Below are 26,765 nucleotides of genomic sequence, written 5' to 3'. Positions count from 1 at the left end.
ATGTGTTTAATTAACACTCTGTAGTCATGGAAACTTCAAGCACCTGTAATTGTTCCTCACAGCCATGTTTAATAGTCTGGAAATAGCATGTCATGATCTTTAATTTCTAATCTACTCTGAATTTCATCAACGTTCTTCATCGCTAATATCTCCCCTCCCTCTCCTTTGCTCTGCACCCCACGACCTGTGAAACTGGTGTTCAGAGCAACAGCTGCTGCAGGCTTCCTTGCAGCAGGCCCCTGCCAATACTAACCTCTGATTCCACAGCATGTAATCACCATAGTGCAAGGTCACAGGCTTCTTGCCTTCCTTTCCCATTCATTACCTGTGGCATCAGAACCCCAGAGAGCAATTCCCTTTCTCTCTTACCCGGTGTTTTGAAATTCCAAATATTTGCTGTAATTTAACAAGGATATACTGTACACTGGTTGTCACAGAGCACCACAAAATGCAGCTTTATTGCTTAAATAGCAAAGGATCTTAGTCTGTAGCTTCAACAAACAAAGAAGGGAACAGAAGGATCTCAGACCTGCTTTCAGTATTTCCTTTCTTGTGGAAATCCAGGGAGGAAAATACATAGAGTCCCAGAAATTTAGTGAAAGATGGCAGCTGGGCTGACAGACAATATCATCAAGAATGCAAGGGACAAACTGGAAAGTATGTATACACCTGTAGGCAGTGCTAATTTGGGGGATGAGCCCTTTACAAAGAAAAATTGCCTATTAAAAGGAACTCCAGTTGCCATTAAGTTAGAGGGAAGTTTCTTCCACCTCAGTTCCATTAGATAGAGCTACTCTCTTTGTTAGCTGAGAAATGAAGGAGTGGATGGCCTTCATGGGAGCATTGGGATACCAATGGATATCACTGTACCTTTACTAGACTGTGTAGATAGCTCTCAAGAGATCTTCAGAGTTCAGGTTTAGAATCCTATCCTTTTTCATGGGGAAGGAAAAACTAGTCCCTTTGCTCCTTAAATCTATGATCTCAATAAATGCCTTTAGAAGATCATCTGTTACAGAAAGCTTATACATTCCTCCCTTCAGACTCCCTTACTTTCAGACTTTTCTTCAGGTATCCAGCTTAGTTTGATGCATAAGCATTATCTGCCTTGTATCACAAGTCACACATTATTCTCAACCTCCTGCATGGTTATTTTTCTTAAGAGAAAACATGCTGTTAGTTTTGTGCAAGGAACAGTTGCTAAATGATTATTATTTCCTACAGATTATATCATCTCATAACAGCAAAACATTTCTTTACAACGACTTAATAAAATGCAAGAGAAGGTATCCAAGTTCCATTTAAAATAAATGGTGAATGTATTAAAATTTAAAAAGACATTAAAAATATCTGCAGTCTCATCTGTCAAAAGGGATGGGCACAGTATTGTGGAAAAGGTGCCGGCTTTTTCTCAAGCTGTACACCCATAAAGCTCTATGGGTACTTTAAGGCAGCATAATTCAACACTGCTGCTGGAGGGAGTGGAAGCCCCATGTACTCTATAGGGCAACTAATCCACAGGTAAGTTTTAGCCCTGCTGCACGGGTTTGCTGCACTTGGATGCTTGACAAGGTGCAGATTGTCACGGACTAATTGGATGCACAAAAGAATAGCACTCCTTTCAGTGGCAGTTGATGCTTTATCATGCTTATAAAACTGAGAAATGTGATCCTGAAACCAACCTCTTCATACTGATTATATTTCAATCAAAGCTACATTCTCTAAATTCTGTAACCTTCTGAAAAAGCATTATTTCCTTCTCTAAGAAGCTTAGCTTCCCGCCAAAGTTCAGTAATGCTTTGCAGTGGTGCAGTCCTTGTTGTTTTTCCTATGAAACTCTTCACTTAAAGGCAAACTGAGAACCTGAGTTGCAGGATCACTGGAATGTTCATAGATGTGGAAGAAATGTCCTTATCATGGAGTGATTTTTAGAGGTTATCTGTTGGGATCATGAACTGCATTTCTTATAGAAACTTAAAATGCTTTTTCTGTTTATGAAGTACTGCAGTTGTACTAGTGATTCAGGGTAGAAAGAACAAGGCACACCAGTGTAACAGAACATGAGTGGAAAGAGCAATGGGGCGACATGAGCAACAGGAAGGAGTCCAATGCACATAGCTGCTGCAGTTGATATACAAATGGTCAGAGTGCTATGACTCTTGTGCTACATTTAATGTAGATAGCATCAGGCCCTAACAGATATGAAAGTGAGCTTCTGCTTTCTGTCATTGTGGCACCAATCCAAGTCAGCTATACTGATTTTTATGGAATTTCTCCAGATTCAGGACACCAAAACTAGAAGAAAGTTAGACTTTCACATAAGACTATCATGATTATTCCTCAATATTTTCATTTTACTTACTTTTCTTTTCAAAAACTAGAATTTGGTATTTATTAAACTTAAAACAACCGTGTACATTAGTCTACTCTGAATTTCTGAATGTGGCTGAGATGTAAAGGCATGAGGAAGGAAGGATAGCTCTTACTCTAAAATGCAATTAGGAAATCCCATATAGTCTAAAATACCTCAAAAATAGGAACTGTACAGGGTGTGCCAACTCTCCTGTTAAGGCAATATGCTTTGAGATTAGTGGGCAATACATAAATAATGAAACTATTTCCCCAAAGCATTCTTTACACTTTTTCATATAGCTTTATGTACAGGTGGTCACAGATGGCACTGAGATAAACAGCCTATGGAGGACTGAGTCACAGGTTTGTGAGATTCAAAAGCTACTTCCCAAGAGAATGACACAATATACTACAATTCCCACCCCACAAGAAAGTGCAGTCTGGTTACTGAGCACCTGTGACTTATGTCCTTGGAACCCATCAGTTCAGTTTCTTGGAGGTACACTCAAGACTGATTTTTCACAATGTTTCAGAAAGTTTCCAGCAACACTATAAACAAACAAATGAGAAGCAGTTTTGTACAGACATGTAAATCTATATTTACCTTCCCACAAGGCCGATTCTTGGTCCTCACTTCAGCCCATTTGTGCTGACCAATAGCTCAAATGACCTTGTATATCTCTTTTTACTAAACAAAAATGTATTCCTCCTAAACAAAAAGGGAGGCAGATCATATTCAGCCTCCCACAATGTCATATTCGATAGGGGACAGTTATAAGCTAGTAGAACGTAATTATGTTACTCCCTAGAAAGGGGGAGTCTTTCCCTAAAATTCAAGACAATTGCTGTGCAGAGCACAACATCTCTAGTTGACTATGAATGTATATAAAATCATTCTCCTTTAAAAATACACCTCTGTACAAAAAGCCAGCTCAGTTCCCTTAAGCCTACGTAAGAGGTTTTTTACTGGAGATGTTGTGCTTAGCCTCAGCAGATCCTCTGACATAAATGAAGTTTTAAGTAACATTGCCTTTAAAGACTTGCAGTTAGGTGGGGAAATTTTGCTAGATTATAAGAACAAGATTTTGCCTCTATAGGAAGCAGTAGCACTATCATGGAACTAAATGGTAGAGCTGTGTTACATAAAGAATTAATATAGAATTTTGCTAAGCACTATCATAGATCAAATCAAACCTGTTCAGGGGAAAAGCTTTTAGAGTGCAAGTTACAGAAGGCAAGGACAGAGTTTGAGTGTAGATGGTAGCCTCCTGTGATAAACCAGGAAGGGAATAAATATGGGCAGATATCAGAGGTAGCAGAAAGGAGGAGAATGATCTTTTCACCAGCAGGAGACTGTTAATTTGAACCTTGGATGCCAGGTTTGCTGGACAAAAATCAAAAAGCTGCAGGACAGAATCCACCATAAATAAACAATAGTAGAATAGAAGTTTATTTTCAAGGCTTTTGTTTAATCTGCCTCACCCAAGTGATTTGGGTTTTCTCTAAGATCATCTACTATCTTATCCTGGCTTGTTATTTCTATGTTCATATAAAGTCTAGCCTTAGAGATTGATAAACTTTGCTTTGTCCCTTAAAATAGATGGGAAGGTTTCCTTTAATACCTTACTCATCATATCTGTGGACTAAAGTGCAGTTAAGGGACAGTCTGGTGCTTTCCCAGTTCTGACATTGTCATTCACTATACCATTGCCCAAAGTCTTTGTGTTTTCAGACTTTAAGGTGCAATATAGAGACCTAAATGGGCTTCAGAATTAGAGAGGGTAAGAAACGCTCTGCTGGTCAGACCTGCAGCTCTGTCTCTGATGGTGGAGTAGTACATACTATTAAGGAAGAACATGAAAGCCTTCCTGCTTTCTAGAGAACATTCTCTTCATGTGTTGGTTTAGAGATGTTAGAGGGTACCTATCTGCCTGTTCTCTTCTGTATCTTTTTATAGACCTGTTGTCAATGTACTTGATTAACCCTTTCTGAACTTATTATTTTTGCCTGCCTCTATAAGCTCTTATGGCAGCAAATGCCAAATTATTACCAGTACTTAAAGATTCCCTTTATCTGTTTTAAACCTAGTTTCATTAAATATATCTAGTTTTCCTATTTGTTAAAAAAAAATTCTACATTTGACTTCTCTACTCCTCCATGATCTTGTAAGCCTTAGTCATATGGTCTCTCAACCTCATCTTCTCCAAAGAGATCTGTAGCCTTTTTCATTCCTTCTTAAAAGGTAATTGCTACATCCCCATCCTTTAAGTTGCTCTGATGATACTATATCCTTCATGCTGTGTGGAAACCAGAACTACTCACAGCAGTCAAGATGTGGATGCACCAAGGTAACATATACTGGCAAATAAATCCCTCTGTCTTGTATTCAGTACCTTTCTTGATGATGACCAAAATTTTACTGGCTTTTTTTAGCTGCTGCTGCATTCAGAGAATGACTGTAAGCCATTGCACACAACCCTCTTTCCAGTGTTGTAGCTATTAATTCCAAGTTTAGCATTAATTTGATTTTAAAGTGCTGATTTTGATGATTTTTAAAACTGCTTGCCCCTGCTTGACATTAGCATGACTGAAAGGAAGAAGAGTTATTCTCTCTCCATGATACAATTTCTTCCACTTGTACCTTTTTATTTTCCCATGCTAGTCTTGAGACAGCTGGAGAAGGTGAAAAATTTATTGTGTTTCAGTCAAATGAAGATTCTGCATCCTACTGCCCAGGAGTTCTGTTGGTGCAGAGGCAGTAGATAAAGAAATAGATAAATTATGTGGGGAAAAAAATCTGGTCAAAGACAAAAAACCCCAGCTTTTCCTTCTGAAAAGCATTATCTCAAAAGAATATATTTGTATGTATGTATAAGTTAGAGAACTCGAGGGACACAGTGGCTTAACTTAAAAATAACCAAGGTAAACATAGGACATTCCTGGAAATAAGTTCATGTTTTTGTTTGAGAGAGAAATGCAACCACAAAAGAGCAAAACCGAGTAGAATTTGTATCTGGCTTTAATTGCAGATTTCAATAATTTGACCATAAGCTTGCTGAAATATCTGTAACTCCCAGTTAAAAGGCAATGCTTACCTAGGTGCCCAGTAGATACACAAGAATATAGAAGGTTTAGAAGTTCTAAGACATTCTTGATGGATTTTCAGCCTCTTCAGTTATATCTGAGGTCTGTGACATATTTCATTTCATGTAGTAAATGACAGAATTGAGAACCCACTATTTTCTAAATTTGTTTTATTGTTTCTTGGAAAATAGTGTTAGTCATGTCAGTCATGAATAATCTTTTCTGTAAATAGAAGGAAAATGTGCTTTTTAAGCACACTCCTTGACCCCTTTCTGTAGTAGATGAGACAGCAATTATCTATATTTATTTAGCATTTCATTTATACGAGCACATACATGACAGAAACATGACAGGAAAGATGAGGATGTAACAATTTTATCTGATATGAGACCAGGGAAATTGACCATACGGGATATTCCAAAGTGATCTGAATAGATCATTCTTGCACAAAACTTGGGGGGGGGGGCAGAAATAAACATATGAAAAAGACTTGGTGTTTCCTGAACAGTGACTGTTAGTATCAGAATAATTCAGGCCACGTTGTCAGACGAGAAAAAAACTATCATCTGTGGGGAGAAAATCCCACCTGCTCAGAGCAGGTCTAACATAAAGAGGAGTGGTAGGACTGTGTGCTTAAGCAAACTGTACTTCATGTAATAGAGCTTCATAGATAATCAGCTGTTACTGCAGTAGTATGAAATCAAGTTATGAACGCTAAGCACTGGCAAATCTTCATAACTAGTGATGTGTCACAGTGGAAACAATATACCATAATGCTGTTTGCTATTTTAAGACTGGGTGTATTTAACTGATTCCTGTATTTAACATCTGAATCCCAGCTGTGCAAAGCAAGCCTTTATATTACCAAGTGAAAAGATTTTGACAAGTTCTGTCTCGGCAGTAATACCACAGAATGATCACAGAATGATGCAACTTGACTTGTACTTGGTATTAGATTGGTTCTGACCTAGATAGCCCACAGAGCATTTGAAGGATACACAGAAACAAGATTTAAAAAATGATTGCATTCCAGGTTGTTACATTCATAAGGGATCAAAGGCTAATCCTGCCTTTAGCTGCTCAGAATAAAACCAAGATACAAATGTCAAATGTCTTTGCAGAGTAACAGTACGTCTTTCACATTCGCACAAATTCTATCTTGTATATTCCATTATTTAAGCCATACTTCTAAGTAGCAGTTCTTGATAACAAAAACCCTGTGGTAAAACTTTCATGTACAAATGAATCCCATTAATAAGCAGACTGCCTATTTGGCTTGACAGGATGAGACATGTACTGTGCAAGATCTGTTTCCCACATGGTAAGCTTTGTCACATAATCTGGCTCTAAGCAGTTGTATTATTTTCTATGTCACTAAAGTTAAATAAAAATGTTAAGAAAAGCTGTCAACTGTGAGAACAAATCAAAATAAAAAATTAAGAACCCAGACATGATTTATTGTTTTGTGTGACAAAACATTGCTAGAACAATGAGGAAGGAGTCTGTCCGATGATTTATTTTATACTCTGAACGTACTTAGTGTAATTCCTCAGTAAGAGCAGTCACTTTTCTCCTTTTGCATGTCTTCCACAAAACCCCCACCAGAAAAATGAAATCATAAAAATGTTTAAAAGGACTTGGGAAGATCAGAGAAATTAAACCTATTTTAAATAATTTGTATTGCCATTAGTGGTTTCCATGCTAGGGACAATAACTGGCATCCATTCCATCCTAGCTAAAGATCATATGCTGCTCATGTGAGAAAAAGCATAGTGAAGTAGGAGCAGTGCCTGGCTTGAACGGCACAGAATTATAAAATTCAGCATATATATAAAATGGTTGAATATGCCTACAAAGACAATTTTATTTTCATCAGCAATTCCCTCTTTCACATATGATGTGTTTACAGCAAGGCTATGACCTTATCTAAATTATCACAAACCAATGCTGTTTAGCCTGAGCATAAGGAATAGATTATCTTTCAAATATATCTAAATCAGAGATGAATGTCAGACACATAATCTTGCTTTTACTTCTGTTCTGAGTCCAGTAAAATATTTAATATCATTAAGGATCACCAACAAATGTATGGCACTTTAAACTACATGTGTAAAAGAATGTGCAGAATATTTTCATAAATTAAGTAATTGATTCATACAAATCACCTTTAGTGATATTTTAGTTCTATTTTGCAATCTTTTTTCCACTTTTTTGTGGCAAAGACATTGTTTATTGACAAAAGAATTTTGCTTCTTTTCTGTATTTGTCATATTGAGGATTCTGACTGTAAAAGAGAACTGAAATGATTCGGCCACTGATTTTCAAATAAGTTTGCACGACTTGTAGAGAAGAAATAGTGCTCTGTCAACACAAGTGTGCATCCCTCAGAGATGACTACAAAGATACCATGATATTCACCTAATGGAAAGTCTCTTCTACAATGCCTTAGAACACTAGGTCATAGCATATAGCTCCATAAATCCCTTGTCATCTCTGAGCCCAGCCATGACCTTGACAGTGAGAAGAGGTCAGAGTTTGGCTTCCAGATTTTAATAAGTCCCATACATAGCAGTACCAGTCATGAAGCAGTAGCATTGTTCTTTAACTGACAACAATTATTTGGGTTGGACATGAGAAGGAAAATAATGAATGTGAATTCTGCTAAATGAACAGTACAAGTGGCTTCTAGTTTTTGTTGGCTTAGCTGGTGGATTTTTTTTCCTGCAGTCAGTGAGAGACTGGATGTTATTAAACCTTGTAATATGTCTCCATTCTGTCCTCTACCAAGAACAACAATAAAAAGATGCCTGTCTACCCTTTTCTATCTTGAGATGAATCTCTTTACTACCTTTGCTATGAGAGATCCAATAACAGAATAATTTCTTCAGGCATTGTTCCTTTTTAATGATCAAGGCAGTAATTCCAAAACTTGGGTTTTGTGCTTGGAAAGGGCAAATGGAATTGGCATTCAGAGAAAAGTTTGGGAACTGCAGGTTAAAGTATCACTTTTTGCCCATGCTCTCAACTACTTTTATCATTTGCATCTGTGCCAAATGTGTATGAAGTGTTACTGCTATATGCTCTCCCCATACATGTAAAATGACCTATTGAATGACCAGGAATAGATTATTTCTTAATCCGGTTGTCAGATGGTTAGGAGTCTTTTCTTTCTCCTAGGTCTAGAAGTATCTACCATGCTCATCACTGCTAAAAGTGAAACTTGCTGCCCCTCACATTTATGTGAAAATCATGTCAAATCTTTCAGGTGCAGTAGCAAGGAGAATGAAAAATGATGGAGTACATTGTATGCACTATTTGTTATGCTTGACATCTAAATATTTTTAAGATTTGTTTATTGAACTTTAGTGAATGACAAAAAAATGATGATTAAAAAGCACATGCATGAAAAGAAGATAAAACCAAAATTCCTAGAAATAAAGAGATACATTAGTCCTAGCGAGTAATTTGCGAAAAGAAGAGATTATTATGAAAACTGGTATGCAGCTGTCTGGCCCAGTGACTGTGTGCCATCTTCCTCTTCTGTGATTTATAACAAAAGTGGTTAGATCTTTTCTAGAGGGTACCTTCAAGGACATAGATCACTCTTCCTGTGAAGTGAAATACAGAGTAGGATGCAGCATTTTCTGTCATCCTAGAACCTGATATCCAGGCTTTTTTAAAAGCCTGATGAGACTTATTTTCCTTTCTAAATTTAACTTAAACATATTTTGTAATGTACCTAGAATCAGTAAAACATCCATAGTTTACTATCATCCATATTTCAGTTGTATGTTGAGGTTTGCCAGCTGTCATCTACCATCTGAATTGCAACATAGGATATACATAAACAGTGACACAGTCCTTAGATCTGTATATATTCAGTATACTCACAAAGCTAAATATTTCTAGAGTTTGTTGCACTTTCAAGAACGCATAATCAGTGTAGAGTGACACCCAGCTTCACTGGTAAACAGCCTTGTAAAAGCTGTAGGTGTCTGAAGTGTTTGCTTTTAACAGCATGGGCACCATTAATCCCAATCAAAATTTCTCTCCTTAAAACTGTCTGGATTTTTTCCCCCACATTCCTTTTCTGGGAATAAATGTTCAGTAAAAAATGACATGTCTTATTTCTTTTCCTCTTTGGTGTAGCAAAATGTTTTAAGCAACATTGCACTGGATGGCAGATTCCTCTGAAGAAGTTCTCTTCAGCCTTCCACTCTCTATTACAGCAAGGCCACACTCTGCAGTGCTGTCTCAACTTCCTTGTTGTTATTCTGTCATACCACTTCAACTCTGTGAATTCTTCACAACAGTGAAGAAAAGATATTTTTCTTCAATTCTCTGACCATGTAATTAGGAAACAGTTAGCTATATGTATCAGAAAAAGAAAAATTATCATCATTAGTTTCCCTATAATACTGATGTCATAATAAACTATTAAAAGATAAGTAGTTTTGAAAACAATGAAGATTCTTCAGTAAAGCAATTGGTATTAAGAGATAGGATTTTTTGCTACCTGAATAATAGATTTCCCTACAGTGTTTTTTTCCAGTGAGTATAACTATTAAGTTATTTGGCACCTCAATGTTTTCTTATATGTGTGACTTCTATTTATGATCCAAAATATGTTCTGAAGGAGTTAAAGTTTTCCTTACTGCTGGGGCCAAAGCCCTCATCTCTTAAATTTCTTTGATTCCTATCCCAAATTATATACAAGGGTATGCAGAACTGAAGTTTGAAGCATTAAATTTTATCTGATATTTTGGGTTTACATAGTATGTTTTTTTAATGAGATGCTATATAAATTTTGTTATTATGTTCCATGCCTCTTGCTTATCACTCTAAATGCATTAAGTTCATTGCAGCTGTTTCCATACAAGAGAAAGTAGACATGAGTATGATATATTTTCCAAGCTGTCATCACTTTGATTTCTAATCATATAGTTAAAGACTACATAACCAGTTCTATGATAGTGTCTAAGAAATCAAGCATCACTAACATATACCACACCATAATACTGGAATCTGCTACAATTTACTTTTAAATCCAGAGAAGAAAATCATGGTGGTTTTTATAAGAAAGTTTAAAATTAGTTCTTTTGTGGTGTGTGTGTGTGTGTGTAGGTTCTACTGTAATGTAAATGCTTATATTCCTCTAATAAATTAATCAGTGTATTTTAGTTGTAATGAAATGTACATCATTATCAAACCTCCTTCAGATTTGGAAACGTTAAGCTAAATTCCAATTTCATGTAAGCAAAGAAATTGTCTTATGAATATGTCACAACAGCCTCACTATTTTGTGTTTTCTATAGCAAAATACTGTATATTTAAATTTAAAAACATTACTTTGTATTTGGAAAATTTTTAGACTCCTCCAACCTCTTTATCCTCCCCCCCCCAAAATAAAAATAATAAAAAAAATTGAACCTCAAATATTAGGTATTTAAAATGTTGAGTAATGTCTAACCATAATGAAGCTCACAGATATTTAATGCCCTGTCCAGTCATTTACAGGAAATACAAATTTATGTTACATTTTTAAAATTACAACTTTTTCTGTGACAGGCAATGAAGACAACTCTACAGGCATGATTTACTCAGACACTGAGTTAACTGGTTCAGGAGAATGACTTAGAAATCAATTTTTTTCCTAATTTCTGGGAAAACCTTAAATGGCTATCATAAAAACAGAATATTGGACTTGAACAGAGTGAAAAGTAAAAGAAGACATAGCTTTATTATTATCTAACAACCTATTACTATGCTCTATAGCATGATAAAAAGTATGATAAAATGTATTCTTTCAAAGTATTAGTTCATTCTACTGAAAATGGGTTTTAAATGTCAAAATATTTAAAACTAATCTAGATCTCATAACAGACTACACTTTTCTTCCATGTCTGCATTTCAGTAATTAAATTTTACAGCTTTTTATTCAGTAGCATCTGTTTCATATTTTTGCACTGTAGTTAAGCTATCAATTTTTGGCAGTGTAATAACCCTGTTGAGTCAATAGCTCCTGTTTGCTGTGACATTATTGACTCAGCAGTGAGTTTCTTGTTTTGCTTGTTTTTACAGCACATACTCTTCATATATATAATCACTTTTAGCTGATAGAGAATATTAATAAAAGATGTACCTCATTCACTCTAGTAGAGTACTGTCCGGTGTTACCCATTCAGTGGAGACCCTAGGAAAATGTTTTTATAATAACGTAACTGGAGATAGCTTTAAAGTATACCAAATGATACAACACTGCTGCCATATCTTCCAACATACCTACAGATTGAAAACCTCTTTAAACTGGGTCAGATGCTATTTGTCCTGTTTCAAGGACTGTAGTAAACTTTCCTTTTCATTGTTCTTTAGCCATAGCCTCTACACACTTAAGTGATCTGAACTCATAAAATCATAGGATGATTTGGGTTGGAAGTGATATTAAAGATCATCTAGTTCCAACCACCCTCCCATGCGCAAGCACGTCTTTCACTAGATCAGGTTGCTCAAAGCCCTGTCCAACCTGGCCTTGAACACTTCCAGGGAGGGGGCATCCACAACCTCTCTAGACAACCTGTTCCAGTGTCTCAGCACTCTCACAGTAAAGAATTTCTTCCTTGTATCTAATCTAAATCTATCCTCTTTCAGTTTAAAATTGCTACTCCTTGCCCTATCACTACAAGCCCTGGTAAAAAGTCCCTCCCCATCTTTCCTGTAGGCCCTCTTTAAGTATTGGAAGGCCACTATAAGGTCTCCTCAAAGCCTTCTCTTCTCCAGGTTAAACCACCCCAACTCTCTCAGCCTGCCCTCATAGGATAGGGGTTCCATCCCTCTGACGATTTTTGTGGCCATTCTCTGGACCCACTCTAAGAGTTTCATGCCTTACTTGTGCTGGAGACCCCAGAGCTGGATGCAGTACTCCAGGTGCAGTCTCACCAGAGCAGAGCAGAGGAGGAGAATCACCTACCTCAACCTGCTGGCCATGCTTCTTTTGATGTAGTCTGGGATACAGTTGTCTTTCTGGGCTGCAAGCACACATTGCTAACTCATATCCAATTTTTCATCCACCAGTTACCCCTAAGTCCTTCTCTGCAGGACTGCTCTCAATACCTTCATCCCCCAGCCTGTATTGATATTGGGGATTGCCCTGACCTTGCTGCAAGACCTTGCACTTGGCCTTGTTGAACTTTATGAGGTTTTACATGGACCCATTCCTTATGCCTTGCCAAGGTCCCTCCTGGATGGCATCCCTTCCCTCAAGCGAATCATGGGCACTGCTCATCTTGGTGTCATCTGCAAACTTTCTGAGGTTTCATTCAATCCCACTGTCTGTCATTAATAAAGATACTGGATAGTATTGTACCCACTATGAAACCCTGAGGAACATCACTTGTTACTGATCTCCATTGAGCCATTGACTGCAACTCTTTGGATATGTCCATGCAGCCAATTCCTTACCCATCTAATAGTTCATCTATCAAGCGCATAGTGACAAGGATGTTTTGGGAAACTGTCAAAGGCCTTACAGAAGTCAATATAGATGACATTAGTTGCTCTTCCCTTATCCATCAATGCAGTCACTCCATTGTAGAAGGCCACCAGATTAGTCAGGCATGATTTGCACTTTGTAAACCCAAGCTGTCTATCTAATCACCTCCCAGTGATCCATATGCCATGGCATAGCTTCCAGGAGGATTTATTCGATGATCTTACTGGGCACAAAGGTGAGGCTGACTGGCTGATAGTTCCTAGGGTCCTCCTTTCTACTCTTCATCAGAAAGCAGTGTCAGAGTGATATTTGGTAATTGGCTTTGGATTTCATGCCTTTGAGTGCAGTAATTTCTAATTGCTATTGTACCTCATTAAGTAATGTACTTTGAGCTAATAAAAACCCTACAAGGTAATAGGTGTCTTACTGCAAAAATGTTCTCAGACATCTGAATTTTGTCCTCAACATGTCAAAAAGCAGTGGTACCTTGTCTGAATCACAGGAAAATCTGTGCAAGTGCAAAGCATCTCTGTAAGGCTGACATGCTACCTGTGACATTTGAATTATTTGAAGGGAAGAGAAGCAAAAAAAATTTTTTTTTCATTTCAGTCCAATTGTTTAAAACAATAACTTGCATAGTTCCTGCATGTTAAATAACAACCACCATTACCTTCCTTTAGTACTAATTTAAATTAATAGAGCTTACCATGCAAGACTAATTGAAATTCCAATCCACATTTTAACAGAAATCCATCAAAACCAAAACTACCAGCTGGAGGGAAAAAAATATGTTGAAATAAATAATATATGTAAAACTTATTTTTGCCTCTGAAGAAGTGCTTATAGTTACTGAAAGATAATCACACAGAGAACCTGGAAGGAGTAAAATGTTGTTACTATGCTAACCTTTATCTATTTTATATTTGACAGAGCTATTGAATGGTTTCTACCCTGTCTTAGGTAGAGAAGCAAAGAGGAAGAAAGAACAGGCATGAAGTATTTGCTCCCCTGCATATCTAGGGTAAGTTCTTGATGCCAAGGCTCTCAAGCATTTTGAAAACTGTTATAGCACCATTAATTTCACTAATCACTCCAAAGATAAATGGGTCAGTTACAGGTGGCCCACAGGCCCTGCCCAGCTGTCCACAGCTAGCAATGGGGATAACAGATGCTGTAGCTCTTGTTCAGTTTATACTTCCACAGCACGTATGGGAAGGCATCCTATTCATCTCCTTCCTTCCAGACAAGAGTCCCTCAAGGAACAGCTAACAGTGCTTTGACTCCACCTTTCCTCAGCACCAGAATTACAGTGGAATAGTTTGGCTGTATGACCAGTACTGCAAAACAAATTAACACTGATCAGAGTTACATTAACACATAAATTACTAGGCATTTTTGCGTACTAGTATCTGAGACCTAGATACCAGAGAAAATAAGAATGCAGTCCACAGTCTTAAAGGATACACTGTACTTTGTATCTGAGTGAAGAGAACATTTTAAGTCTTTTTCTTATTTTCTTATTTGCAGTTGTATATGAACAAAAGTGCAGTACTGTGCATATTTTCTGCTGAAAAGTTCTGAAAATTCTGTAACAAAATAGCAAATGAGGTCAGTGTCCACATTACAGCTTTGGGTTCTGAATACTTCAAAAATTGCTTTTTTTTTTTCCAGATCAGTCTCTCTGATTCAGACACATATATTTTTATTAAGACCGGCCTCAATATCAAGGCTATTAATGTAAAGTAAATCATAAGTTTCTTTAAACAACTAGAAAATAAATTGCAAGCCTTTCCTACAGTTAGCAATGTAGTATGTATCTCTCCCCATCATGGATGAGTGTTTTAGATCCCTTAAAGAATCACCGTTAAAGGTAGTAACAAAATTGATTTTAATATAATATTGTAAATGTGCAACTTAAAGTTTGATGGCGAGGTTCATTCTATTACTTATTAAATAGAAAAGTTATACAAAGGAAAACCTAGTTGGAATCAATTTAGAATGATTTACACAGAGACTGGAGATGCAAAAAGGTAAGGGAGACTCTCCCGTTGAGTCACAAGGTTCAGAGTGGACCCCCTTGCTTTCTAAACTCCTGATGGAGCTTAGGTGTGACTAGATCCAATCTTAGTCTCAGACTTGGTCAACAGTTTATGACTAGTGGAAGAGATACAAAGGGAAAGGAAGACCTCCTGTTGAGTCACAAGGCTCAGAATGGACCCCCTTTCTTTCTAAACTTCTCAGAGAGGAATCTAGGTGCACCTGGATCCAGACTTAAGTCAGTGGTTTATCTCTAATGGAATTAGTAACATGGATTTAATTATTATTAATTTAGGAAGCTGTTATTCACTTACCAAGGATCTGTTGCAAATAAGGTGTCTCTCTGCCTTGGTAAAGAATCTCTTAGTCTCTGGTAAGGAATCTCAAACCTTGAGAAGTGTCCCTGTTAAAGGGGAGAGTCCCCTGGTGTGCAGTCCAGTTGCAATTCAAGGATCACTCAAATTGGGCCCTTCCAATGACCTGTTATTGGTAAAAGGTCTCTCTGCCTCGAGGAGCAAACATGAGGGGCGTCCCATGTCAAGGGGAGATCACCACCATTCAGCCACACTGCCTAACAAGGAGAGCTTAAAGAAGACTCACTTTCTGTCATATTTATGGGATAAAGTGGTTGGTTTGTAGTCAAATTGCATACAATGGGAGAGGTATGCATGAGACTCCTTGTACCCACAACTAACTTTGTTCCTTGATGGATGAAGCTGGTTAATATTCAAGGACCACCTCCAACCTCAGGATTGAAGCATCTTGACAAAGAGGAAGTCAGGTAGGAGCACCAGAAGGCCTGCATGGATGAACAAGGAGCTCCTGGACAAGCTCAAACACACAAAGCAAGCCTACAGAGGGTGGAAGCAAGAACAGGTAGCCTGGGAGGAATACAGAGAAACTGTCCAAGCAGCCAGGGATCAGGTTAGGAAGGCCAGATCCCTGACAGAATTAAATCTGTCCAGAGACATCAAGGGCAACAAAAAAGGCTTTTACAGGTATGTTGGTGATAAAAGGAAGACCAAGGAAAATAAGGGCCCTGTCTGGGAGGAAATGGGAGACCTGGTTACCTGAGATATGGAGAAAGTTAGTGTACTCAGTGACTTTTTTGCCTCAGTCTTCACCAGCAAATGCTCTAGCCACACCACCCAAGATGCAGAAAGTAAAGGCAGGGAATGGAAGGATGAAGAACTGCCCACTGTAGGAGAAGATCAGATTCAAGACCATCTAAGGAACCTGAAGATGCACAAGTCCATGGGACCTGATGAGATGCATCTGCAGGTCCTGAGGGAATGGGCAGATGAAGTAGCTAAGCCACTATCCATCATATTTGAGATGTCATGGCAGTCCAGAAAAGTTCCTGCTGACTGGAAAAGGGAAAGAATAACCCTCACTTTTAAAAAGGGAAATAAGACCTAGGGAACTACAGATAGTCAGTCTCACCTCTGTGCCCAGCAAGATCATGGAATAGATCCTCATGGAAACTATGCTAGGGCACATGGAAAATAAGGAGGTGACTGGTGACAGCCAACATGGCTTCACTAAGGGCAAATCATGCCTGACTAATCTGGCGGCCTTCTACGATGGGGTTACGGCACTGGTGGATAAGGGAAGAACAAATGATGTGATCTGCCTGGACTTGTGCAAAGCATTTGACACTGTCCCACATGACATCCTTCTCTCTAAATTGGAGAGACACGGTTTTGACAGATGGACCACTTGGTGCATAAGGAATTGGCTGGATGGTCACACTCAAAGAGTTGTGGTGAACAGCTCGATGTCCAACTGGAGAGCAGTGATGAGTGGTGCTCCTCAGGGGTCAGTATTGGGACTGGTGCTGTTTAACATCTTTGTTGGTGACATGGACAGTGAGATTGAGTGCACCCTCAGCAAGTTTGCCAACAACACTAAGCTGTGTGGTGCAGTCAACACACTGGAGGGGACAAGGCTCCAGGGAGATCTTATAGTGGACTTCCAGGACTTAAAGGAGGCCTACAGGAAAGATGAGGAGGGACTCTTTATCAGAGAGTGTAGTGATAGGACAAGGGGTGATGGTTTTAAACTGAAAGAGGATATATGTAGATTAGGTATAAGGAAGAAATTCTTTACTGTAAGGGTGGTAAGGCACTGGAACAGGTTGCCTGGAGAAGCTGTGGCTGCCCCCTCCCTGGAAGTGTTCAAGGCCAGGTTGGACGGGGCTTTGAGCAACCTGATCTAGTGGAAGGTGTCCCTGCCCATGGCAGAGACGTTAGAACTAGATGATCACTGGGGTCTCTTCCAACCCAAACCATTCTATGATTCTATGATTCTAAGAGTCTTGGAAAAACCACATGCTATTCATGTGTTAATCATGTGATCCAAGCTCATATGCATCAGTGCTCACTAGATCCCTGCTCCTTTGTGTGTTATCTAGAGGAGTTCTTGGCCTGTCTATGTCTCAGGCCTTTTTTGGAGACTGTACCAAACTACTGCAAGTTTGGCTGAGGGGGGAGTTGAGTGCATTCATCACACTCCCCCAGTCAGCTTCAGCTTTGCATGAATCTAGTACAAACTTAAGTGTTTCAGGCATCCATCTCTATCAAACTTGGTAGAATTAAGTAAATGATTCAGAAATCTTTGAGAGTGACAGAGGAGACAGACTGAGGAAACCAGTTTATGAAAGCTAAGTACGAGTCTCAGAACCTGGCAGTAACCACATTTTATATACACAGGTTATTAAACAGTAATAATCTCTCAGGAGGTTTCTTTTAGAAATAAACACTGATGCTGACTGTAACAAAGAGCTTAAAAGATTAAAAAAAAATCTAGTTCCTTATTAAGGAGATTGCAGTTTAAATGTAATTCTTTATAGACTTCCACTTGTTAATATGGACTTAATACAGTTTTGTACTGAATAATCATGCTTTAATGCAAAAAAGCAAAAATGTGTTTTATGTTAACTTACATTTAATGAGAAGACTATGGCCTATCAAACCCTGAAATTGGTGGATCACGTGTCCCAGAAAATTCATAATGTGACAAGGAAGAACATTCCAGTGTGAGATCTATAACAGTTAGGGGTGTTTTCCATAGCAAAAGAGAAATAATAGCATAGCATTTGCCACATCTGCTTAACATAGAATTAATCAGATAAGCAAAGTAAAGCGGTGACTTTGTTCTTTGGTTTTACTGAGAAATGGAAAATTTATCATGATCACAGGTTTCTGAGATTTTGAGAGCCAGTCCAAGCATTTCTATCATGACAAATTATTTTATTTAAAAAAAAAAAAAAAATAGTTGCTTGCATTTAAAATTAAAGGAATGTTAATATGCCGGTCACATTCACCTTAAACATTGAAACAGGAAAGTGCTTGCTAGTAACAGAACTACATTTATATTTCTCATTCCCTCTTAATCCCTCTCTCCCACCTACATGAATTTTGAATTGGATAATCCATTTATGTGTAAAATGCATCAAGCACCCGTCTTGTCTATGTACAGGTGCAAAAATGTTTCCCAGTCAAGAACTTTTAATTAGAACATATTTCTTAATGACTGTATTTTAGATTTGCACCACTGAAATACAAAAAGTGATTATCAGTCTACTCTTCACATACAGTGTTCTGCTTCAATTTTGTGTGATTGCCTTCAGACGTCTCTTTATCCTTTTCCTATAGTCACTCTTTTAGCATATTCTTGCTTGCTAGCTTGGATTTTAAGATGAACATTGCTAGTTTATGTGAAAAGGAAATGCTACTTCTTATTTATTACTCTCAACAAAATGTCAAGGATATAATTCAGATCCCTGATTCTTCTGCAGAATATATAAAACTTTAACCTGCCCTTAAGCAGGTTTATGGTGCCATCATCACTGTCAGAACTACCTGACTGAATATTATTAAAATTAAAATAACAATTTAAAAATTCCCTACTTTGATATCTAACCTGTCCCAAAAGAACCTGCAGAATTTTTAAAATAGTATGAAATTAAAACTCATTTGCAGTATTGACAAAATACATTGCACACAGTTCTTTTATTTTGCCTGGCATTCCTTTACATTCCTGAATGGTAGTCTGTTCTTTTACTAGATTTCAAAACACGATGTCAAGTCATTCTTCAGAAACTACATTGAAATCCAATTGAATTCTCTGTTTCTTTGATACATAAACCAAAGCCTAAATATCTCTCCTTTTCTAGTGTTCAGAAGCAATATAATTATTGCAGATCACATGTGTGTAATCAGTTTCCCTTTTGGTTAATACACTTACTTGTTAATTAGTTCACATGGTCAATATTTATGGCTTGTGGCTTTGCCATGATTAGCAAGCAGTAGTTAGTGTGTTTATCTCCATTTATTTTTGTGCAATTCATTTACCATAAGATATTCTGTACAATAAAAATATATATACATTTATAATTCTAAAATGTCATTGCAGTTCTGCTTCACAGATATATAGACCATGAAGGTTACTATCAATTCTATAGTTAATTGTAATATTCATATTGTTTGCAATTATTTACACTCTTTCCATGTTTATTTCATCCTAATAAATTAAAAAGCATTTCAAATACACCAATTATGAAGTGATGGTTTATTATATAAGTAGCTGGCAAGATCAGATGTAAGTATTTCTTTAGGTCATTAATTTTAAAAGGAATACACAGAAATACTTTGGATTTTTTTTTTTAAGCATTCAATATATTTTAGTAGAATTTTGTTTCATATACAGAATTGTGTATACAGAGGGAATAGCTAGAAAAAGTGAAACTACATGTTATTGTTCTGTTTTGCTTGAGAGCTGCAAGTACTCAAATGCTCGTGTTAATACATCTAAAACATAGATTTGTTTTCCACTCTGTAGACACTTGAAAATTATCTCTTTTTCCAAAAAGATTTCATAATTTATGGATTAAGTAGCATACTTAAGTCTTTAGGTATATTTAATATTTTAACATTTTTAAATTTTCTTACACTTATTTTTTCAGTTTTCTTAATTTTCATGGCAGGCAGTGCTGTTGTTCAATGTCTTCAACAACAAGTAACCCAGCATCACATATTTTACTCTTGAGACAAGCTCTTTTGCTATCCTAGCCTCTTTTGAGTTTCTGGAGAACTTTGTTCAGTGCACAACCTTTGTACAACTCTCAGACTTCTGTGTCATGTGGACTGTGCAGTTTTCATGCTACACCATCAAGATAGTATTTCCTAGGGAATGAATAGGGACATAAAAGTAGGATTATTTAAAAGGATTAAGAATTTATGTAGCATCCCTTCTTTCCACTGTCACTATTTGTCCTAAATGTTGATAACAATTTCGGAAGTAAGAGGGTAAGTAAAATTCAAACACTTACGGAACAATAAACTGAGAAGATGTGAAGAACCCTAAGGGACTAGTATTAGTTGAAAATGTGGAGATCACTCTTCATCAATTTATACAAGATTCAAAATTTTCAGGACCTGATCAAATTGGGAATTCTCTAAGAGGCCCAAATCAGGAACATGGTAATTGACATAACAGGCTAAAATCACTAGGGAATGCTCAGTGCATTCCTAAAATGTGGTTTTGCATATGCTGACAAAGAGGAAATCCAACATCTGCTTTTGTGGCCACTCGTATTAAAACAGAAGTTAAAAAAATATTTTTTTTCCAGTTTTAAAATTATTAAATATCAATGCGCTGTGTATCTTCTTTGAAAAACTACTTGATGTTGCTTCTATTTTTTTTTTTCCATGAAAAAATATTACTAGCTTTCAGGTGGACTATTTATCTCTAAAAACTGTCATTTATTGATTTTTTTTTCCTCCTGGTAATGTTTTTTTCTCTCACAGAAACTTAAGCCAATTTACTTTTCTTTGCCAATGCCTGATAAAAGCACCTACTGATATTCATATCTAGAAGAGCTGATTAAAACTGTGTCAAGATTTCATTTTCTGACTCAAGTGTCAAATTTGAAGGTATGTTTCAAACATCAAATAAAATAATATAAAATACTTGGGTTTTGGGGCTTTTTTTAGTTATCCTAGCAAGAGAGGTACAGAAAAATGTGTCCCATCTTCACAACTGAATCTGATGCCAGCTAATGGACTTCAGAGAACTAAATCAGTTCTCAAAGTAACTTATATCTACTTCAAATATTCTGAAAATTATAATCAGTTCCTCAGTAAACCCCAGTCAATCTGGTGAGAACCTAAAGCACAATGAGGTACTCTTTTGCAGTTGTTCTGTTTAATTTCCCATAACCACCATATGTGATTCACATTACATCTGTTATCACAGGGATGGCATAGTTAATTTATGCTGACACAGTGGTATTACCTTTGGTTATCCTCAAAAACACTAAAATACTAAGTTCTTGCTATGTTTCACCACCTGCAATGTGAGCTCTCAAACAAGCCTGTTTAATGTGCAACAGTATTGTAGTTTCTGAAAAATTACAGAGGAAATTAGAAAGGAGAAACACAGGGAAGGGCACAAAGAGCAATGTGATTCTTAATTTTGTAAACTGCTTTCTTCCAGTTTTATGTTAAAATAAGGTGCCAGATAAAGTTACTAGTAGCAAATATGACTTGAGAAACATGAAGTGAAAAGTAATTTAAACTTGAAGTAAATTGTCCCAGTGGAATACACAGTACTTTAGGTCAGACTGCAGAAAAGCATCAACATCTAAAAGGTATTTTCAGGCCGCTAATAGTAATGTGTCTAAGGTCACCTTCAGATTAAGCTGCACTGTAACTTCTCTTGTTAAAATGTTGAGAGAAATCTAGAGCATCTAAAGAAGAAATGTTGTAAAATTTGCTCTGTTGATAGTGTTCTTTATTTCTTTTGGAAAAATGTGACAAGTGCTATGAACAAAATTACAATATTTAACTTATTATATAGGTATAATATAAAGTAATATAATATAGGTATATAAATAAAGGTACTATGAGTAGTTTTGGGGTTCTGTTTTTATGCCATGGCACTAAACTGGGCAATCAGTGGTTATAACTTGCCCACTATGAAGTTTTCCAAGGACTCCAGGTTGTTCTCTTCAGGAGAAACTGTTGACATTCTTCTGCAGTAAGGGATATATATGTGTGGACTAGACTCGAGGCAGGTGCAGTGCTTAGTAATGAATAGGTAAGGCTATAATGGCTAAGGTAAAAATAGTGGAAAACCATGGCATTCACAGAGATTTTTGCGATCAGAAAGATTTATCTGATTTCATTCCTGTATTGGTTTAATTTAACCTCCTTTATCAACGAAATTAATTTTCCACTATGTTTTGCTGATTAAGGATACCAATTAAACTCGGACACCAGAGTGAAAAGTGTAGGCGTACTTTACTAGTGATAACCAAGTAATGTAACAGTGTAATACAGAGAACATGCAGTAAGAATAAGCAGAATAGTGCACTTAAAGCAACAAACAGAGTAATGCATCAAATCATTACTACACGAGAGAGAGAGAATAGTAATTAAGAGAAATACATCACCACTTGCATATATTATCATCATCATCCAGATCCACAGTCGCTGGGGAGCCCCGGTTACAGCGAGGATTTGGAGAGCCTGTCCCGGCAAGTGGGAAATCCTACGCGGTGCGTCCACCCATAGGTGAGGCATCCAAAGTCGCTGTGAACGGGCCCAGCCTTATATACCAGAGATCGACAAGCCAGAATAGCTGGCACCTTTGTTTTGAGCGGAAAGTTTCTGGTTTCATTCTCCTGTTGGATTCCACCCAAAGCTTGGCCAGGGCTCGGAGGGGAAACCAAGGGAGTTTCTAACAAGGCCAAACACTTGGGTTCTCAGCCTTGAAGAAGGCTGCGAAAGGAAAGTTGGATACATTCTCTCCTCACTACTGATTATATTTTGTCTTTCACTAGCGAGTTTACATATTTTATTAATGACTACATGCTAAGTTAGCAGCTTCAGCTTGGGGCCTGTTGTTCAGGCTGCAGTATTTCACTGCTTTAGCACTTTTTACACCAGCATAAGTGGGTTGTTATAACTTAGTACAATACCTACTAGCACAATGGTTATCAGTTATAAAATATACAGGATTCATCTATAGGTCAACTCTGGCTTGGGCCTGTTGTCCAAGCCTTAGCACTTCACACTAGTAGTGGTAAAAATGCACGCCAAATAAATGAGTTATAAACCATTGTATAAAATAAGCAACCTGTTAATAACAGCAAAGTATGTGTAGAGAATGGTGTCCCCTGATCTAGAAAGAGGAACGAAGGAATGATTCTAAATAATTATTGGCATTTGCTATTTGGACAAGGAGAAGAAGCCTTGGAGTCAATTACAAAATGGCTACTTAAAGGTATAATCAGTTGCTTTTGCCAGTTTTGAAGAGCTAATGGCAGAGTGGTAAAATATGAAAAAGATTCTTAGAGATGCATTACTGTACAATATCAACATTTGTTTCTCTCTCATTGCTACTCTACCTTTTATCTATTATGTCTTAAAAGCATTGTTACAGTAAGTTTTACCTTTTCTACTGCTTACCTTGCAATAAGAAAGTATTATATTATTATATATATAATATTTCAATATAATGCATACATATAATATTTTAAAAAAACAGTTTGCAACATAATACAAACTGAACTTGAATGATCATGTTGCATGTAGAGATGCTAGGTTTGTGGGTTTCTTTCTGCAAATGGATTTCCTGGTCCCTTTCAAGTTTATGAAGGTTTCTGAAACTCTAGTTTAAAAAAGTATCTATTTTTTGAGATTACCCGTTTTCTTAACAGAGTGGCTGTCTATGCAAGGAATTTCCTTTTCAATCTCCCTAAGAATCAGAGACTGCTGTTTTCCATTAAACTGAGAAAGTTTCGGAGTAGTCAGATCTGGATTGGTGAACAAGTAGTTGCTAAGGACTTGTCTGGCAATCTGGGCACTTGTCTGAACCTGGCTGCCAGCACCAACATGTCCTGCTTGCCTCATCCAGCTACTGGGCATGGGACTTTTTCTGGTGAGGCCCCTGCTTCTGCCCATCTTGCTGTCACCCTCAGCTCCTTTCTTACTTTCTCTCAGGGAGCAGGCTGCCCTTGCTGTCACATTACAGGACCAGACTGTCACTGAGGGGATGTTTAAAAACCCTTACTTATTAGGATCTTTTAAACAGGACAATGCTCACGTGGGGAATCAGATCTCTCAAAACTTGATATATGATCAGTCCTTGTCTGGATGGTGGCAGGAGTCCCCACTGTAAGGAACTTTGCAGTGAGTTCTTTAGCTGGATCAGGAAAGAGTCCCCAAACCACTGCTCTGCTGAATTCTTACATCCTTTCTTGTGTCCTGTGGTCCTACGTGACTGTTCCAGCATATGTATGTTAAATTGCTATTGATTAACTTAAACTGTGTACGAAACACCTCATGTCTTAAGTATGTTCAAAAGAACATCCTAGGTGACCATTTCTGCATCTGCAGGAATAATTTCTAATGCTTATTTACAATGATTTTATCTATTTAAAGTTAAATCAATTCTGCAGCAAGAACTGCCACAGAGAGTCTCTGGAGCAGCCAGATTCTCCATTCCAGATGTTAATCAACACATTGAAGCACATGCGTATTCCCTGTGAATTGACAAGTGTGCAGCAGAGGAAATCACCTGGACTCTCTGAATTTCCTACCTGGAAATTAGTGAAATGTTTTATGGTGAAGTTGGGGAGTCAATCCCCTCATCTCAGATCAGTCCACAGGTTCATTTCAGCAGAAACTGGCCAGGGGTCTTCTTTGATCAGCTGAGGAATTGGTGACTGAGTGCATTGGGAGTGCACATGGGCACAGCCATGATACCCACCTACACCACAATTACAAACACAGGACAACTGGAATTTCATCCTTATATATTTGTAACTTAAATTCTGTAGATGTTGGCACAACCAGATGTGAGGTTTTCAGCATTTAAAAAAATGTATGTTTGTGCTTGTTAGGAAAGTTTGCTCTCTAAAACTAACAAACCTTGATTAACAAAAAATAAACTTTTAGCATATTCGTAATTAGGATTTTTGTATGCTACAGTGCAACAAATTATCTCTCTGATGGCTGGTTCAGAGAAGTTGTCAGAATGATAATAAATTTGGACAAAATTTTGGAAATAGCTGCAACTACTTTCCAGTCACAGATCTTTCAGAATGGCAGTTTCTGTCTTCCTACAGGGAAGTACAATAAAACCAGATTAGTGATATCAACAGTTTTGTCAGAAAGAGTTGATGGCTTGTTCACTACATATAAGTCCCATCTTAAGCTCTTCCTAATGGAAGACTTTTTTGCTGTTGGAAACTTCAGCTGTTCTTGCTGCTGTCAGTTGGCTGCATGAGAAAAGACTAAATGGACTAACAAGCACCATGAAGTTCTTGTTCAGTAGTGGGAAGTTTCTGGGCCTGTGTGTTAGCAGTGATAGAATATCAAAGTCCTAATGAAAATAACTACTTTAGGGCTTAATACAAGAAGAAATGCTGAAATATTTTGCAAGCCTTGCCTACACTTTGTCTTAAAATGCTGCATCAGTTGTCTGTTATAAATGCACATATGCTAACAAAATTGTTTTCACCTTCTCCAGTGGAAAAAAAAATACAGGGTTCTTCAAGCATCTCTGTGGCAAAGAGACAACAATTTCATCTGCTTACTGGCAAGGAAACTGAACAAAAGGAAAGTACCTATTTTTTGAAAGTAAAGAAATACTGGACTACCTTCAAGGAAGCCAAAGAAGACATTGTTTTCTCCAAAAGAGAAATAAAAGTTGGGCCAGTCCCATTGTTAATTCTTTTTTATTTCTCTCACATAGCTGAGTCATGTTCTCATCATCAGCATGCTTAAAATATCCTCACTTACACCTCCATAAGCCTCTTAATGTCCACTCTTCATAAACTTTACGTTGTATAAGGTAATCTAATGAGTCTTTTCACAAAAGCAGGTATCCATACATTTAAGTTCCAATTTAAAAATGGCACTACAGAGTCAAAATTACTTTACAAATTTAGCCCATAGGGAAGTGACAGAATGAGCATCATGTTCAGCCCACTTTTACATTGCTGCTCTCTCTTTTCCCACTTACACAGTCCCAACTGAACGTCCTTTTCATGGCTTTTAGAAGCTATGTAGTCTTCCACTATCACATATCAGAAAAGCCTGCATGAAGGCTGTACCAGTCAGCTTCTAGTACCATTCTAAAAGGTTTCTGGGGAAATAATTCATGAAGGCAGAAAGAGAGCAGAGAATGAGAAGCCTGAACTAGTTGGAGTTAATATATTACTTAAAAGTGTCGGCAGCAGCAAAAGTGTTATCTGCTGTTTGCAGCAGGACTGTGGATACATGTCATGCCTAGATTCCTACTTTACTTACCCTTGGACGCACCTTAAGGGATGGGAACAATCTGACTTTATTACTGTGATTAAATCAATGTACTTTAAAGGACTTGAAGCTTTCATTTATGGTCACTGTACTCAACATTGGTCCTATCCTCTCACCAGACTATACAAAACCGAATTCTGCTGTCCAAAGGAGAAAGCAATATGAATTGTGGGAGGAGAATGGCAACTGATAAATCTTTCTCCTGTCTGCCCTCCAGAGAGACAAGGCTTTATTTTCCCCTGGAAGAGGAATTCATCAAAGCCATACCAACAATAATCTGCAGGGGCTGAGAGATTCAAAGCCTGTTGTGCTCCCACTGGCTCCACAGAGAAGATGTTTCTGTGCTCAGTGTACTAGCAGCATGTTGCTATTTTGAGGAACTCCAAACTTTTGTCAAAAAATTGGTGTTAGGCTGTGTGCACTGGCAGCAAGACTGACAGGACTGCCTGTTAATGAGGGTGTTTTCTTACCCT

The sequence above is a fragment of the Strix aluco genome, chromosome 1, assembly GCF_031877795.1.
Source record: "Strix aluco isolate bStrAlu1 chromosome 1, bStrAlu1.hap1, whole genome shotgun sequence".
Classification (NCBI taxonomy): domain Eukaryota; kingdom Metazoa; phylum Chordata; class Aves; order Strigiformes; family Strigidae; genus Strix; species Strix aluco.
Note: the sequence above shows the minus strand (reverse complement) of the source record.